This window comes from Hermetia illucens, chromosome 3, assembly GCF_905115235.1.
Source record: "Hermetia illucens chromosome 3, iHerIll2.2.curated.20191125, whole genome shotgun sequence".
In the NCBI taxonomy this organism is placed as follows: Eukaryota; Metazoa; Arthropoda; class Insecta; order Diptera; family Stratiomyidae; genus Hermetia; species Hermetia illucens.
Window position 1 is genome coordinate 123,783,753 of NC_051851.1, and position 15,916 is coordinate 123,799,668.

General features: G+C 43.0%; 1 protein-coding gene across 4 annotated transcripts in view; it reads right to left on the minus strand.

Moving 5' to 3' along the window:
* LOC119653164 (inactive dipeptidyl peptidase 10) overlaps window positions 1–15,916 on the minus strand; it is a 348,858-nt gene that overhangs the window by 265,082 nt on the left and 67,860 nt on the right. The window contains exon 1 of one of the 4 annotated variants that reach the window (XM_038057705.1): window positions 6,192–6,733. The exons of the other annotated variants lie outside the window; for them this stretch is intronic. The gene's annotated coding sequence lies outside the window, so the exon portion shown is untranslated. Of the gene's footprint in view, window positions 1–6,191; window positions 6,734–15,916 lie in introns of those variants that run through there. 4 annotated transcript variants of the gene reach the window in all.

Genomic DNA, 15,916 nt, shown 5'->3' on the forward strand with positions numbered 1-15,916 from the left:
CCGGTTTACCGATATAAACCGCATGCGGTAGTCGAAAGTTCTACTTACGGCATGTATTGGGTGTGGCAAGTTTTTTTAACCATATACGACACACAAGGCCTGACGTGCTGATAGTTGAAAAGGTGGATCGCTTCACGTATATTATTGATGTTACGATCCGGCATAATAGCAACATTGAACGGAAACATAGCGTCTCGGATGAGTGACTGTAATTCCCATAATATTGTCTTCTTAAGGTGAGATCTGCTCGAAGTATTCACGCCGATAGTTAAGCAAAGTACGATTCTTGTCATTACCAAACTTTGCTTTATAGATCGTGTTTTCAGCTTGATTTCACAACTCTTCGACGTTCATAATGGCACTTAACGTGTAGTGGAAGGAGCTCAGTAAGGAAGATCATCAAAGGAACCAAAGGTGACATCTATTACTAAGGGTTAATCAAAACCTCAAGGTGTCGCTACCGTGCCGAGAGCTAAACGGTGGCAGGGGTTAAAATTTGGCCGTAGACGGTGAACTTTGGGTACCAGGCGACCCCCAGTTTTAACTAGCCTTGCCTCGGCAAAAGGGGCTCTGTCGAGATCGAGTTACTTCGATCTAATCCTAAGTGAAGAGGCAACCCTTAGGTCATCGATGAAAAAACCGAGTCCAGACTCCGATTCCCCACTTTTTCAAGTGGGAACCAATCCAATTGGGACCCACGGACCAGTCAACACTGCTGACTCCGGCCAGTCAGCGCAACCGGCAGAGGCTAAAGTCTTGCCACGACTAAGTACCTGTCTTTGGGCAGAAAACAGAAAACAATGCCTTCAAGGAAACCGTCTCTGGGCAAAGCGCAACCCCCGGGTTACGCCATGGTTGAGGTTAAAGGATCGTCCGAGCAACTGTGGCTAAGGGCAAACCGCAGCGGTACTCCGACGATCCTCACTTTTCGGCCCAAAATGGTTAGCCAGAAACGGGTAAGTTTTCATAGGCAGCCAAGGCTATCGAAACTGATAGGTCTTGTATGATGGCATGAATCCATCCGGTTATGATAACGAGCAGTGCGGATAACTTAGGAGGAAATACCTCCTGCATACCTACCTGCAGTATACCATAAGAAGTTAAGAATGACTTCCACGCCTCCACCTATATCAAGAGGGTTCGGGAACAAACGGGCTGCCGGTCCTGTTACGGGCTTAAGAGCGTTACAAATATCGGCTTCTAAAACCATTGAAGGAAACGTGCAGCCTGTCAATAGAAGATCAACAAAGAGATAAGAAATTATTTGGTACTCCGCTTATTTTCTCTATGACGTAGACAAAGTTCGAAGTAGAAAATTCATCAGAGCTCTCAAATATGACACCATATATACTTAGGAAGTTGCAACATCAACACGTGTCGATCGAGACTGTTAGAGACTGTTAGGAACCGAACCGTAAATCGTCAATTTGATAAATGAACCGACACACGATAGCATTCCTTATACTGCAACTCTTGTCGGCGATATCATAATAGACATGGACCTAACTCCAACCATTCTATTTCGAAATTCACGCGCATCAAATTTATCGCTGGAATAGAGAAAACAACCAATGAGGAAAGCTTTCGAAGAGAGCTAGACGCTAAAGAAGCGTAAGGACTCACAACAAAAATTGGAAAAGTGGTGTAAAAAAAAAGAATACGCCTTAGACGCATTTATGGACATCGAAGGTTGTTTCTATTATGTCTCATGCGCCGCGGTGTATGATGCGGCAACTCAGCATAGAATCAATCCGCCGTTGTTCAATTGGAACCTTCACATGCTGGAGTACAAAAAATCCACATACTGGTCCGATGGAAGTCTATCGAGGCAGTACGTCTTAGAGGTTGCCCATAGGAAGAGGTTTCTTTCCTCTGCTATGGTTCCTACTAATGAACACCTTGACGTTGCCCATAGAGCAGCATTTTTATTCTCCTTTAAGAAGCGGGACATGAAAACTCTAGTGAAAGGGCATTGCTCCCCAAAATACCACATGAAAATAATTGGGGTGGTGGACTCGATTATATGCACCAATGTTAGGAGGGGACACTACCTGGCTTCCTCTATTTCCTCGGCACGGTTTTCTTTAAGGAAAAGTCGACGAACCTTATGTATCTGGAGAACGCTTTTAGGTTTGTAAAAGTCTGCGAACGCCGTTGGCGAGAGACCATTGAATAAGCAATCTCGGGGGCTAGTACAATGAGCCTGACAAAAAGTCTTGGAGTTGTGCCTCCCCTACTAAACTAAACTGAGTAACGACCACTAAATCATTTCCACTTAATTGGCGAAGATTAGGCGTTGTTTTAATGGTGACTTAGTTCGCAGGCCAGCAATCAACGGCCGAGGTTAAGTTGCGATGGTCTTATATGGTGCTGAGACAATAGTGAACTTCATTTAGCGGTCATCAAATCACTCCACTGAGTGCATGGGCTACCAAAGAAGAGAAGTTTATGGATATTAAACCGCGTTAGCAGCTTTTGGTACCACACGCAAACATGCGCCTATTCCAAAGGGCTCTTGCAAGTCCCTCCGTCTTATCAATGAGAGTACCAATATTTAACGTGCAGACACGAAATTGTGCCGCCCTGTGAGTTGGGGCTTAAAAATACACTCAAAGTCTTCCCTGCTTGTCACAAAAGGCGACTTAAAGGAATAGAAAAAAAATTATGGACTAGCAACCTGAAATTTTACTGCTACCGAAACGTCAACAATTCATGGATGGACAGGAACTGACCTCACGCCGAAGACATATGGCTATAAAAAAAAGACAATGGTTGGTTTCTGGAGTGTGCGCACGATGCTCGACAATGGTTGCGAGGATCCCCAAAATGCTCGCTTTCCCCAGCTCGATGAATTTCCACAGCTATTACTATCTAGTCATTGGTGGCTCATTGTTCGAGCACAGAGCTTGCAATAGTCAGATGACCGACACCGTATGAGCAATGAGATTGATCACTTCGTGATGAGCAGTAGATTTAGATGTGCGGAACAAGAGAAAGGGATAACTATCTGATGATCGCTTCCGCATTTTCGCAGGGTTGGACAACTGCGAGCCTCCAAGTTCAACACCAACCACTTGTATAATCCATCTGTTGCTCGACAGTGAGAGAGCTATCTCGCTGATCGGACGGCAGATACACTGAACCCGTTCCTCGTGTGCTACGGACCCGGCTACCATGTCCAGAAGGGACATGATAAGATCTGGCTGACTGCGGAAGCATAAAAGCGAATCGATGAAGGCTAAGGCACGTTGAAAATGTCTGCGCTACGTGTGTTATAAGACGCAGGACGGCAGATGATCTCGTCAGCAGCGGAGCAGTCCATCAGACACGAGGAAAATTTAAAAAATGTGCATAGATCCAGATAGGATCTACACTGTTGCAGGAAGGGAAGGTTCAGAAAGCGGAGGCGGGAGGAAAGAGGGAACGAGTGAATTTACGTTGCACATTTTCAAGGGCAAGGCAATCACAGTTACGGTTACAGGATCAGTTGGAAAGGTAAGAGGCAAGCCATAAAACAAGTGGTAGGGGAACGTTTAGGGACGAGAGTTTGGATAGAAGTATCTTGTGATTTACAGGCTTTAGCGAAGTCAGTGTAAATGGTATGCACTTCTTGCCGTGAATTTAGACATTTGGCGACAAAGTTGGTAAAGTCAACCAGGTTGGAGGCAGTGGACCTACGTTTAACGAACCAGTCGCTGACATATCTTTGCAGAATTTTGGAATAGGAGCAGAGGAGGGGAATGGGACGGTAATTCTCGGCAAGCGAACGATCGCCACTTTTGTGAATGGGGATGATGAGAGCCTCTTTCCACAAGCCGGGAAAATGATTCACTTCGAGGCTTTTGTTGAAAATAAGAGATAGGGAAAAAGAGATGGACTTACTAGTTTTGAGCAAAAAGAGTTTTGGAAGACCATCGTAGCCAGGTCCAACATTGGCATCAAGTCTGCCAATGTGTCTTCCACGCTGGGCAAATATTCGTTTCTGGACTTACGTATTAAGGATTTGACCGAGGAACGAAGAGATTTGAAAAAAGCTAAGAACGTTTCTAGAAGACAGGAACTTCTTTCTCGTAGTCTGTTTTTCACGTAGTTTTTTGTGAATTTCAGTGGTGAATCAAATGGGGTAAGAGCGTAAGCACTTAGGAGAGGAGGGAACGTAACAAGGAAGAAGATCATATAAAATGATATAGAAAGTGTTGAGTGCTTGGTCACACGTAAATGGAGAGAGGAGGGGGACCCAGTTGATTGAGGCCAGGGCTGAGTTCAGACCTTCGAAATTCGCCTTGGTATGCTTGCGAGCAACCGGAGAGTGGGGTCGGGATATCTGGACAACGAACTCAATAACAGGATGATGGGCGTCAGGGGCAACGTAAAACGGAGCATGACGGGGATTCGGCAAGACAATGCAAAGGAAGGTTAGAGAGGACAAGATCAAGAGTGCGATCTAAGTGGTTTCCAGAAAGGTCAAACTGGAGAGCGCCACAGGTGTACATGGAAGTGAATAGAGGAAGGGAAGGGTGGGTCGAATTATTTACACCCGTCCTTTACATATATGGGGAGTCCCCCCCTTTAAATTCGACGTAAAAGGATGTAACTCACTGTATGCGTGAGCGTTCACAATTCCCACCTTTCCACCAAATTTGGTGTCAATCGCTATAACCGTCTCCGTGAAAAAATGTGTGTGACAGACAGACAAACGGACCGACTATAAACGGATTTTAGTTTTTTTTCCTTTACACAAAACCTTAAAAACTACATAGATTTCGAAGAAAACGCTTGTTTTCATTACGAATTCGTAACTACCACCAGGACTTTAGTTGCTAGACAATTTACCGTGAACCAGTTGGTTCACCTTACGAAATTCGTAATTAAGTACAATCATAGCGATAACAAGACCCGGGAAGATACAAAGAATTTGCTGACTCTACAGCATGAATTATCCGAAACGAACAGAAAAGGTAAAACCCAAAACGATTTCGCTTAAATTAAATCAAATCAATAAAGTTCACCACATTGTAATAAATGGATCAATTCTAAGGACACCTCGCTGCACCAAATTGTCATCGGTAAGGTGCTTTCCACTTCACCGTTCGTCCAGCCTCCACAATAAACTTTCCTCTGGTTCCTACATTACAATAAATATACGTGAACAACTATCATATAGCACCCACTCTCATGAATCAAACGCTCAAATTTCGGCCAGGTCCAGTTTCAATCCAATCCTTTCCGAAGCAATACAATGTACGAAGTACTGCAAACATGACTCAACCCATCATGGTCAGTGAAAAGCTTCACTCGGAAATTGGAATGCATCCAAAATACTTTTTTCACTTAAAAGGAATGTTGTAAATTGAAAAATTTTCAGAATAATATATTATAGATCGTGCTGTAGGTATATGAAAAGGGAAGGCAGATATTTTACGCCAACTACACCCCTGTGCAAAAAATTTAAGATTTTTGACAAATTTCTATTTTACCTAGCCAAAGTTGTCGACTTATTTACTACAGTCGGCATTCAATTTCACCCCGAAATCCATGCCAAACTTGAAACAACATACAACAACAATATGCAAAGTCCAAACATCTTAAAGAAGCAATTCCTACCTGTGAAGGAATATACAAAGAGAAGAGAGACAGAGAGATTTTACTTGAACACAACATCCATGGTTTCGTTTTCCTAAAGTTGTGACTTGTCAAGGAACTGTAAAGTTTCCCATTGCCACCCTCATCTTATTCTGGTAATGTGGTGCCTCATCTTATTTTCTTCGCTTGCATCCTATTTCTCGCTTCGGTAAAGGATTCAGGACTCGTGAGCGATTCCCTGTCTACTAATATTACTGCTTGAGCGCGCATGTGACTCTGCTGTATTTCGGCCACTTCAGAAAATACCGACAAAGACTCCAAAATAACTAAAGAATGTTTTAAGGGAAGCAATTCTCAGTAACGTACAGCATCCACAAATACTTGCAGGGGAAACGCAAAATTTCCGGAAAGTAACTGAAATTTCAAGCTTGTATGCGATATAGGAAGGTCGTAGCTTCCACATAACCACTCTCTTCATAGGCCAGCAAGCTAGCACACGGATAGGGCCTTAAAGTACTTCAGATAGATAATAGCATTTAATCATCCAAGCACACCTGTACGTTAAGTGCGGCGTAAAAATTCTGAGATTCAATTGATCTTAAGCTCACCTTCAAATCAGGCATTTTTCTTCTGCAGCAGGATTCTCTGACAGGGATATTAAAAACTCCGAAATGTAACGCCAACCGCTTCGGGCGTTGGGAAGGGAGTACTGTAAATATTTGAATTTGAATTCACACAAATTAATCCCTTTATAGTCAGTTGAAGGAAGAGCACTGATTGCCACTATTTCCACCAGCACAATTCACTAGGATGAAAAACAAAAAGCTTTTCACGTAATTTTCTTTTGATTTTCTCTGCACTATTCAAATCACTTTTCTCCGGGCGAGGAACACGAAATTTTTTTAGAATTCGGAAAATAACACAAAACTGTTTTCAAGGAGTACAATAGTAAACGCACTATCTCCGTTATTATTATTATTCCCACTTCAGAAGAGCATTATAATAGTGTAAGGAGCAAGCAGAGACCAGTCACCGTTTTCATATCGCGACGCTACGTATAGTGTAGCTGGGCTACAGAACCCAGCAACAGACAATCCGGGACTGAAAGCTCACGCCAATTCTGCGAAAACCCGGACACCCAGAGATGGAACAGACTAAGAAATTTGCTATTGCGACCACCATACCACCCATCCATCCACCCACTCACTATCTCCCCCATTAGCTCGCATGTGTATCTACTACACGAAAGCAACGTGCACCCCTTGATAGAATCCACTCTGCCGTGTACAGATTGGAGCGACCCGAACGAGACAAATTGTTGGGTGAAGTTTGTATCTTTTGTAAAATTCAAATGTCAACAAATTAATTCGCACTCGATTCCGTTTTACAACTGAAAAATTTATCGAGATCGAATTTATTATGAATACACGCATGGACGTCTTACTATTGTAGAGTTGATGTACTATACTCGTATGTACGTATGCATCTTCAGATAGGCACACCAACTGTCCGCAGATATTTTTAGATGAATATTTCTGAAGCCAATAGATTGACAATTTTATATATAGTACGTCTCCCGTTGGCTTAGAAGATTTAATCAAATGACCTGCATGCAAGCAAAGCAAGGGCAAAACTTGGTATCAAGGGCAGCGGGAAATTTGGAGCCAACAAAGTAAGAACTTCCACTTTTATATATAAGGACGCAGTTAAAAAGGATAAATTCGAAGGAAAGATTTACTCATTTGTATTCTTTTAGAGGAATTTCGGGACATGACATCTCATATACCTTGTCTACCTTGTTTATAGTGTTATCCCCCATCCCCGTAAAACGAAACAATTAACTGAATTCGAATAGATATATCATAATTCAAAAAATTGTACAGTTTCGAAACCACTGTAAACTTTTTGCAGACACATCCCTCCTGAAAAGTTCGCCACTATCCACCCACAGTATTTGCTTAAAGCTCACAGTATCCTCGGTATGCGTTGCGTGGAACTTTCTTAAATTTCCGTTCTTCTTTCGCTGCCACAATCCTGGACCACTGTCAGCATCCACATGGCTTTTCCAGCTATACAAATGCTCTAGTGCGAAAGGAGAAACTACGAACTCAAAAAGTATGCGTACAATACCAGAAGTATCTTGTTTTTATGTCCCTAGCGTTACTAAACCGCAGAGGGTGTGTGTGTGTACCGTGTGACAACACATCCAACAAACATTTTAGCGCGCTTATATGCAGAAGCATCAATCTGGAAGCGGCAGAACTTGAGGATGATGACTGTTTTCCTTTTTGCAGACATTGGATAGGAACAATCCATGGAAATCGCGCATATCAACAAGTTTTCCATTGTTTGTATGCTGTCCTGGTTGTATTTCATGCGTGAATTATACGAGTTTAGCACACTGTGGAGTTGAAAGTACCTTTTTAAGCACTCTTATGCGATATTCAAGTAAACAGCTTTTTATATAGCGGTTTGTTGCAAATATTGTCATATTTTCAGATACAAATTCGGGAGATAACTACCATGTTTTCTATTGGCTCGTTAATGATTGATGGCGTATGAATTGTAAATTGATTCTTAGGTAAATCGTATTGATCAGAGGGTAGTATAGGTCCCAGGGCGAAACGTGGATTGGTAACCACGATGGAGCATAAAACCTGGGAAACGCCTGCTAAACCAACACCAACAACTCTACGACCAAACCCTATCTCCACCTCCACGTGGTGATCGCTGGGAGTTCTTTCTTTATGAAAAACTGCGGACCGAGAAGGATGAAGATGAGTCTCCCGCGCCTAAAAACGGGACAAATTGTACCAACTGGTCCTCCAGGTTGGGGATTGTTACGAAGCCACAACAGAAGGCTCGGACTGGACGGATAACACAACGACGAACCCGGCAACGACAAAAGAATAACGATTTGCGCATTTTTTCATAGAACGTGCGCTCCCTGTACAGAGATGAAGCTGATGAGCAGCTAGCCGATACCTTCTCCCAATATAGGGCTGATGTAACAGCGTTACAGGAGATGCGTTGGACAGGGACCGGTTTCCTGGAGAAGAGCCACTACACCATATATTATAGCGGTCATCCAGTAAACCATGTGCTCGGAGTAGGTTTCTTAGTTAGCCAAAAAATTAAACCTGCTGTTATCGGCTTTGAAAACATAAGCGAACGGCTATGCACTCTGCACTTGGCAAATTAGAAATATAAGCCTTACTAACGTCGACGCCCCTATAGAGGAGACTGCAAAATCGGAGAGGAATACCTTCTATGAGGCAGTAGGACGAACCCTCGAAGCCTGCCCAAGATATGATATCAAAATCATACTTGGGGATTTTAACAGCCAAGTAGGGACGGAGCCCGTATTCAGGCGTTACGTTGGCTCCCATAGCTTACATCAAAATACAAATCATAACGGACTGCAGATTATTCAATTAGCAGAGTCACACGAAATGGTTGTTGGAAGTACCTGGTTTGCGCGGAAAGTGGTCCACAAACATACGTGGGTCTCTCCAGACGGGACCACTTTCAACCCAATTGATCGAAAGCCGCCACCTCTGAGCCTTGATGAATGTCAGAACATATAAGGGGGGGGGGGGGGGGGCCAATATAGCCTCGGATTACATTCTCGTTGGCATGGTGCTCCGAGCTCGAAAAACAACACCACCCAGAATCCCCTCTGACAATCAGGTGAGAATTAACACTGAAGCCATCCAGTACACAGCCCTCCGCAACACCTTTAACCCTTTGGATGCCGCAATAACCGCAGTCAACAGAGATCCTGTCGATGACACAACCACTTGAAGAACGTTATCATAAATACGGCCAAAAACATACTTGGTCCCAGCCGCAAAAGGAGTCGGAACGGCTGGTTTGATGATAAATGTAAGCTAGCAACGGAACGGGAGAATGGTGCATACCGAGCAATGTTGCATTCTCAAAGAACGCGGGCGGGCACGCGCACAGAGTTATCACGAACTCCGTCGAGCGGAGAAGCGACTTCACAGACGGAAAAAGTAAGCCTGGGAGAACTAACAAGTCTGTGAACTCGAAAAGTACAGGGAGCAACCGCACCAGACGCACAAGTTTTACCGACAAGTTAGCAGTATGAAGCCTTATACACCACGATGCTCATTCTGCGGAGACAAAGAGGGAAATCTGATTTCCGACATAATGAGCATATTGGAGCGATGGGTTGAGCACTTTGATGAGCTACTGAACAACGAGAACATCGGCGAGTTGGAGGTTCCGCCAACTGAAGACGACGGACAAATACTGCTACCAACAAGTATAGAAGAAACAGTCCGTGCAATTCATCGGCTAAAAAATCATAAGTCGCCAGGAGCCGATGGAATTACAGCCGAATTGGTTAAATATGGAGGCAACCAGTTGCACCAAGTGGTTCATCAACTTGTGCTCAAGGTATGGGACAGCGAATCAATGCCTGACGATTAGCAACGAGGCAATTCGGTATCTCGACGAAATTGGTAAGACTCACTAAGCACCAGGATCACTCTCAAGACCATTCGGCATCAACAACGGTCTACGGCAAAGGGATGACCTATCATGCGTCCTCTTTAACCTGACCCTGGAGAAAGTGATCCGTGATGCTGAGGTAAATACAAGGGGTACGATCCTCTTTAAGTCCACCCAACTACTGGCTTATGCTGACGATATTGACATCATGGGAAGAACCACCCGAGACGTACACTTCCCCCACTGCCTTCAACCAGATCAAGCAGGCGGCCCGAGATCTTGGGCTGAACATCAATGAAGGTAAGACAAAGTATATGGTGGCAACGTCAGCACCAAAAACCAACCAACCAACAACATCAAACCGCACTGGTCAAACGGGAAGAATATAGATTATGAGACTACAACTTTGAGACCGTTGACAATTTGTCCTATCTAGGGTCGAAAATCACAACCGATCACAGCTACAAAGATGAAATCCGCACACGGTTGTTAACGCTCTGTTGGCTACTATTTCAGCTTACAAAAACTGTTCCGCCCGAAACGTCTTACCATAGGGTCAAAGCTCTTACTGTACATGGCAATGATCATGCCAGTTCTCATGTATTCCTCGGAGACTTGGGTTCTTAGCAAGAAAAATTGCGAACTCTTCGCCGCGTTCGAGAGAAGAATCCTCCAAAGAATTTTTGGCCCCCTACATGAGGATGGACGATTCCGTAGCCTACATAACGACGAAATCTATGAGCGATACCATGACCGTCAGGTTGTGGATAAAATCCGGTTCAATAGAGTACGGTGGCCGGTCACTTAATCCGTATGGATGAGAATGATCCAGCCCCGAAAGTCTATAAGGGCAATATCTATGGTAGAAAAAGAAGATGAGGCAGGCTCTGCCTGAGATGGAGCGATGGCGTAGGTCAGGATGCCAGACAGCTTTTAGGGATATCGAATTGGTGGATCTCGTCGCAAAACCGGGATGCCTGGAGTTCCCTATTAAGGCAGACCTAGACCGGATACCGATTGTTGATGATGATGATAAATTGTATTATGAAGTGATTTCAAATCGGTATTTAAAATGCATATTATGGTTAAACTTCGTACCAATTTAAGGTCGATTAGTTTCAAATTCTTAACAAGTATAATTTCTTTTCGTACTGATCCAATCCATTCGAACTTGCAGGGTATCTGACTTAATTATTCATACTGTATAACACAGTTAGATACTCTGGAAGTTCGACTAAGGACCAATGAAGAATAATTCGACTGATAAAGAAGAATTTGAGTGTGGTGGCCATAATCCCCTACATGGGAGGTAGCATGTTAACCATGCCTATGCACTGTCGGTTTCTCACAATATCTTGCAACTACCCCAAGACTTTCAGAGAAACTTATACTCCTGCTGCACTGTTCCACGCTAGGCAATTTTGATGTGAGGAATAGTCAAATCTGTCATCACACTCATTCATTCATTCTGGCTAAAGAAGAGCAGATTCACTGGACCCGGACTTTTTTGGGGATCGTATTTGAAGTTTCAATAAATACAAGAGATAATATAGGGCCTGCAAAATTTAATATAATTAATTAATAATAAAACTGCACATGGATTAAACAAGTCGGAATACTGGGAGCTCGACGCTTCGGGTATAAAGGTTTTGTGTTCATCTTATGTGAGAAACTTCCTACGCATATTTTTCCATTCGTATATGGCTAAAATCGGAAAAGATTCCTTCATATTTTTCAGAAACTACTAGATACACGTGCATATTACAGACATTGCCTATTTGTAGTGGCCACAGCTTTGCGATGGGAGCGGAATTTCATTCGCCTTTCTCGGGATTAATTTGCTCAAATAATGCATTCTATAGTGTGCAATTGCCTTAAAATTCGCCGCATATTGCACATTGTTGAACGCATTCAGGCGAATTGATCGTGACAGAGGAGAAATATATTCCGGATCCGCCAACGCTACTGCGCATGTTGCTGGTAACATTATCTCGAGAAGTTCAAGGCCAGGTTTAACAGGACCGGCTGATCGAAAGGCGGCTGATGGGCAGGAGGGAATAAAGGAACAAGGAGAACGGAGTTTTTGACAACGTTGTCACATCAAACGAAAGGGGAATTTATCAAACATCAATGAAAGGAGAATTTAGCTAACTCGTTGGATTTTCTGTAGTTCACTGTTTTCGTGCGGTTTTCTCTGAATTGTGTGGATGTAACAACCGGAAAATTTGTAGAGTTAGCCACCGAACATAATGAAAGTACAAGATTTTGTCTGGGTCGTTTAGAAAATTAGGAATCGCAAAAAGGCCAATTACAGTATTGCATGCTTTCTTACGTCAGTATCGCTTGAAAATATTTTGTTAGACAAGAAGGTGTGAGATTATAAAAGTATTTTTGTTGTTACAATTTGCTTTCGAAGTTATAGAAAAATTTATTTTTCAGAAAAAGGGGGTTTTGCTGTCCGGTCGATTGTTGAGAGTGCGGAAAAAGAAAGTTCGTCGGTGATCACTAGAGAGTTCACTTGTCAGGGAGAATTGAAGCCTTACGCCAGCCTGTTGTCGAAGTATTTGATGCTTCGTGCGATAAGGAGTCGCGAGGATATATACGGGAAGAGAGCAAGAAGATTTGAAGAACTTCAATAGCAGCATTGAAGAAGTAGTCGAATTGAGTTCAACCGTGATTGTTCAGTATTTTGCTCAGGCGGACTGGAGGAGGCGACAACTCGGTGAGGGAAGTCTAAGTCCAGCCCAATTTGGATTCTATTCAGTCAATCTGCCGCCGCATGAGGCTGAATCGTGGCTCAAGTGCACTTTGTTTAAAAATAAAATATATTTTGAAACTAATTCCAAATCATAACTAAGTATAAACCTTCAGAAGAGCTGCGGCGGTAATCAGAGATATAAATAAAGTGTCGGAATTCCCGAGCTGGGTATAACCAAGCACATAAATCATGAAGCACAAAAATTATCGAAAAAAAGTAAATTGCCGTTAAAATTTTCTAAGGACTATATGAATTTTTTCTTTTCTTTCCTTATCTTTATTTTTGATTTGTAAAAAAGAAATAAGCAGCGTTTATAAATTTTTGAATTCTTTGGGGTTTTTTTATGATAACAAAATTACGTGATCCTCAGAGCTCTGGGTGAAGGTTTTATTTGGATATTTTCCTTTTTTATCATACTCATTTTCTTTCATTCTTTTTGAAGTGGTTTTTCCTATTTTTTCTTTCTATTTTAATTTTATTTATTTATTTTATTTCGCCTTATTTCTTTTTATTCCTTTTTTCGATGTTCACTATTTAAATATTTCTACTTTATATTATTTTCTGCATAGGCGTACTTCTCATATTTTCTCACGTATGAATATAATGAATTAACTCTTAAGTCAGTTTGTGTAAAACAAAACCTTATTAAGATCGATTCATTGTGTGTTTGTTTGTATGTCTGTCACATGCACTTTTCTCCAAAACAGCTAAACCGATCCGAACAAAATTTGGTGGACATTACTTTAGGTGGAGTTTAAAGGGGGGCTTCCCATATATGCAAAGGGGGGATTTAAAAAAAATTCACCGGATATTGTCGTGTAGAGTACCATATGAAAGGCATTGATTAGTACTTTCCGAAACTAACATAGCATTTTCGCGCGATTTTACTGCTTCTAAAGCCACGCAAATAAGATGCTGAATTAACGAGAATAATTGACATTCGAATGAAATATTAAAATTCCATTCATGAAGAATCTACCTCGCCCAAAGCCAGCCCAAACAAAACAGAACACAAAGCCTTTTATACCTGAAGCGTTTTATTTTTCAGGCTTTAGCTTGCGTTTTGGTTTAAATCGTTAAGCTTACGCGAATCCTTATGGTAGTGTAGTTATTTTCACGATCCGGTGCGGTACGCACTGGTCCAGGCACGTGCATTTTGAAGAATGACACGTGAGGAATCGTAAATTGATTGTACACATATTTCCAATTTAGTTTGTGCACAACAACAGAGCATATATTAAATATCGCTGGTTTAATGTACAAACAGATATATTTGCATTAGCCCCTACCCCAAAGCTTCGTTAACATATACATATATAGATGACGTTCTACCTTCCTGAATAACTCGATTAAAGAATTCCCTAACCCACAGTGTTGGGTCCCAGCTCCTCTCTTTCCCGAGCTCGGATGCAATGTCGTCAGGTCCTGTTGGTCTCCCCGATTCCATTCGTTTTATTGCTTCCTCGTCTTCATTTGCGCTGATAGGTGGGATTGCTCCAAATGTCGGCAATGATTGTGGAAGTGGAGGATGAACAAATTCTTCAGTTGAGATCTACTCCAAATATTCTCGCCACCTATCCGTCGCGTTCCTTCTTGTTATTAACACAACAGAAGTGTTCGATAATCTGTGTGCGTTCGTTTCGGCTTTTGGGAAGTCGATACAGATCTCTCTCGCCATCCCGAATATTCAGTTTATCGTAAGGATCTTTGTAATGGACCGCTCGGATGACAGCTCGCTACCCCCAGTGGGAGGTGCGTAGCGAGAATCTTCGATGAGGAAAAAATATTGGCGTCGAATTACCCGAACGATGTTTTAGACAACGATCAGCCAGGAGCTACCTCTACTACCCTGGGTGAAGAGATCATGGAGCTGTGGGAATTCATCAGGGAGGACAGGAACATTCACCAACATGTAAATGCCCTGATAAAAGGCATACGTTTGGCGTACGGCAAGACCCATGGCAAAAGAAGGGGAAAGCCGTTGAATGAAAAAGTGAACCAGGCGACTTAAGTAACGCCTGTTCAAAATACGAAAAGAGAGACACTGGGGAACAGGCTGAGCGAAAAGGTGGACGACTCAACAGGCCAGCAAACCGCGAAAAGAAAAAAGGGCACAACTCCCAAAAAGGCAGAGCACATGAGGATTACCACTGAAGCTCCCGGCGAAACTGTTGCAGCCGCGACTTCGGGAAAATTGACCGGACCTTCAAAAGTGGATGCGTAAGCTTGGAGAAAAGTGGAATCGCGGAAAAGAAACGACCGAAGGCAGACAAGACCGGAGGTGATTATCTTTTCCATATGAGGTGAAGGGTCATATGCTGACATTCTCAGGAGAGTGAAGGCAGATCCCGAACACACCAACTTGGGAGAAAATGTCAACCGCATTAGATGGTCCCAGAAAGGATATCTTGTGTTGGAGCTCAAGAAATCCAAGGACAAAAGCCAAATTGGAAAATCGTTAGAACAGGAAGCCAACATAAGGATTAGCAGGCCAGAGGTCGCTATAATCTGGAGAGATATAGATGAAGTTACCACGGAAGAAGTTCGCGAAGTGTTGGAGAAGCAGTTCGACCTTGTTGGACTACAGGAGTCAGCGATGCAAACGTTTAGGAAAGCCTACGGGGGAACACCAACCAGCATCTTCAGTCTACCATTAGAGACAGGACTCAAACAGTCAGCAGCAGGGAGAGTGAGAATAGGCTTGGTTATGTGTTGGCTTAGGGAGCAAGTGGCACTGAAGCGATAGTTTAGATGCCTTGGATTCAATCGTTTTGCGAAGGCATGCACCAGTCCAAATGACAGGTCGAAGCAATGCAGGAAAAGCGAAGTGGAAGGCCATATCAGCAAGGACTGCGGAGCTGACCCCCGGATCACCAGCACATTGCAGCTAGCAGCAGGCTCACAGAATACAGGAGAGCATTTAACACAAATCGCGGATGAGGTTAATACAAATCAACCTCAACCACTTCCAGGCGGCGCAGGGCGTATTCTCGCAAACCCTCCCTCCTCCCTGAAAAACATAGATGTGGCCATAATTAGTGAGCCATATTGAAACCATGGTGGTAGCATTTGGGTCAAAAACCAAATGGGCCAAGCAGC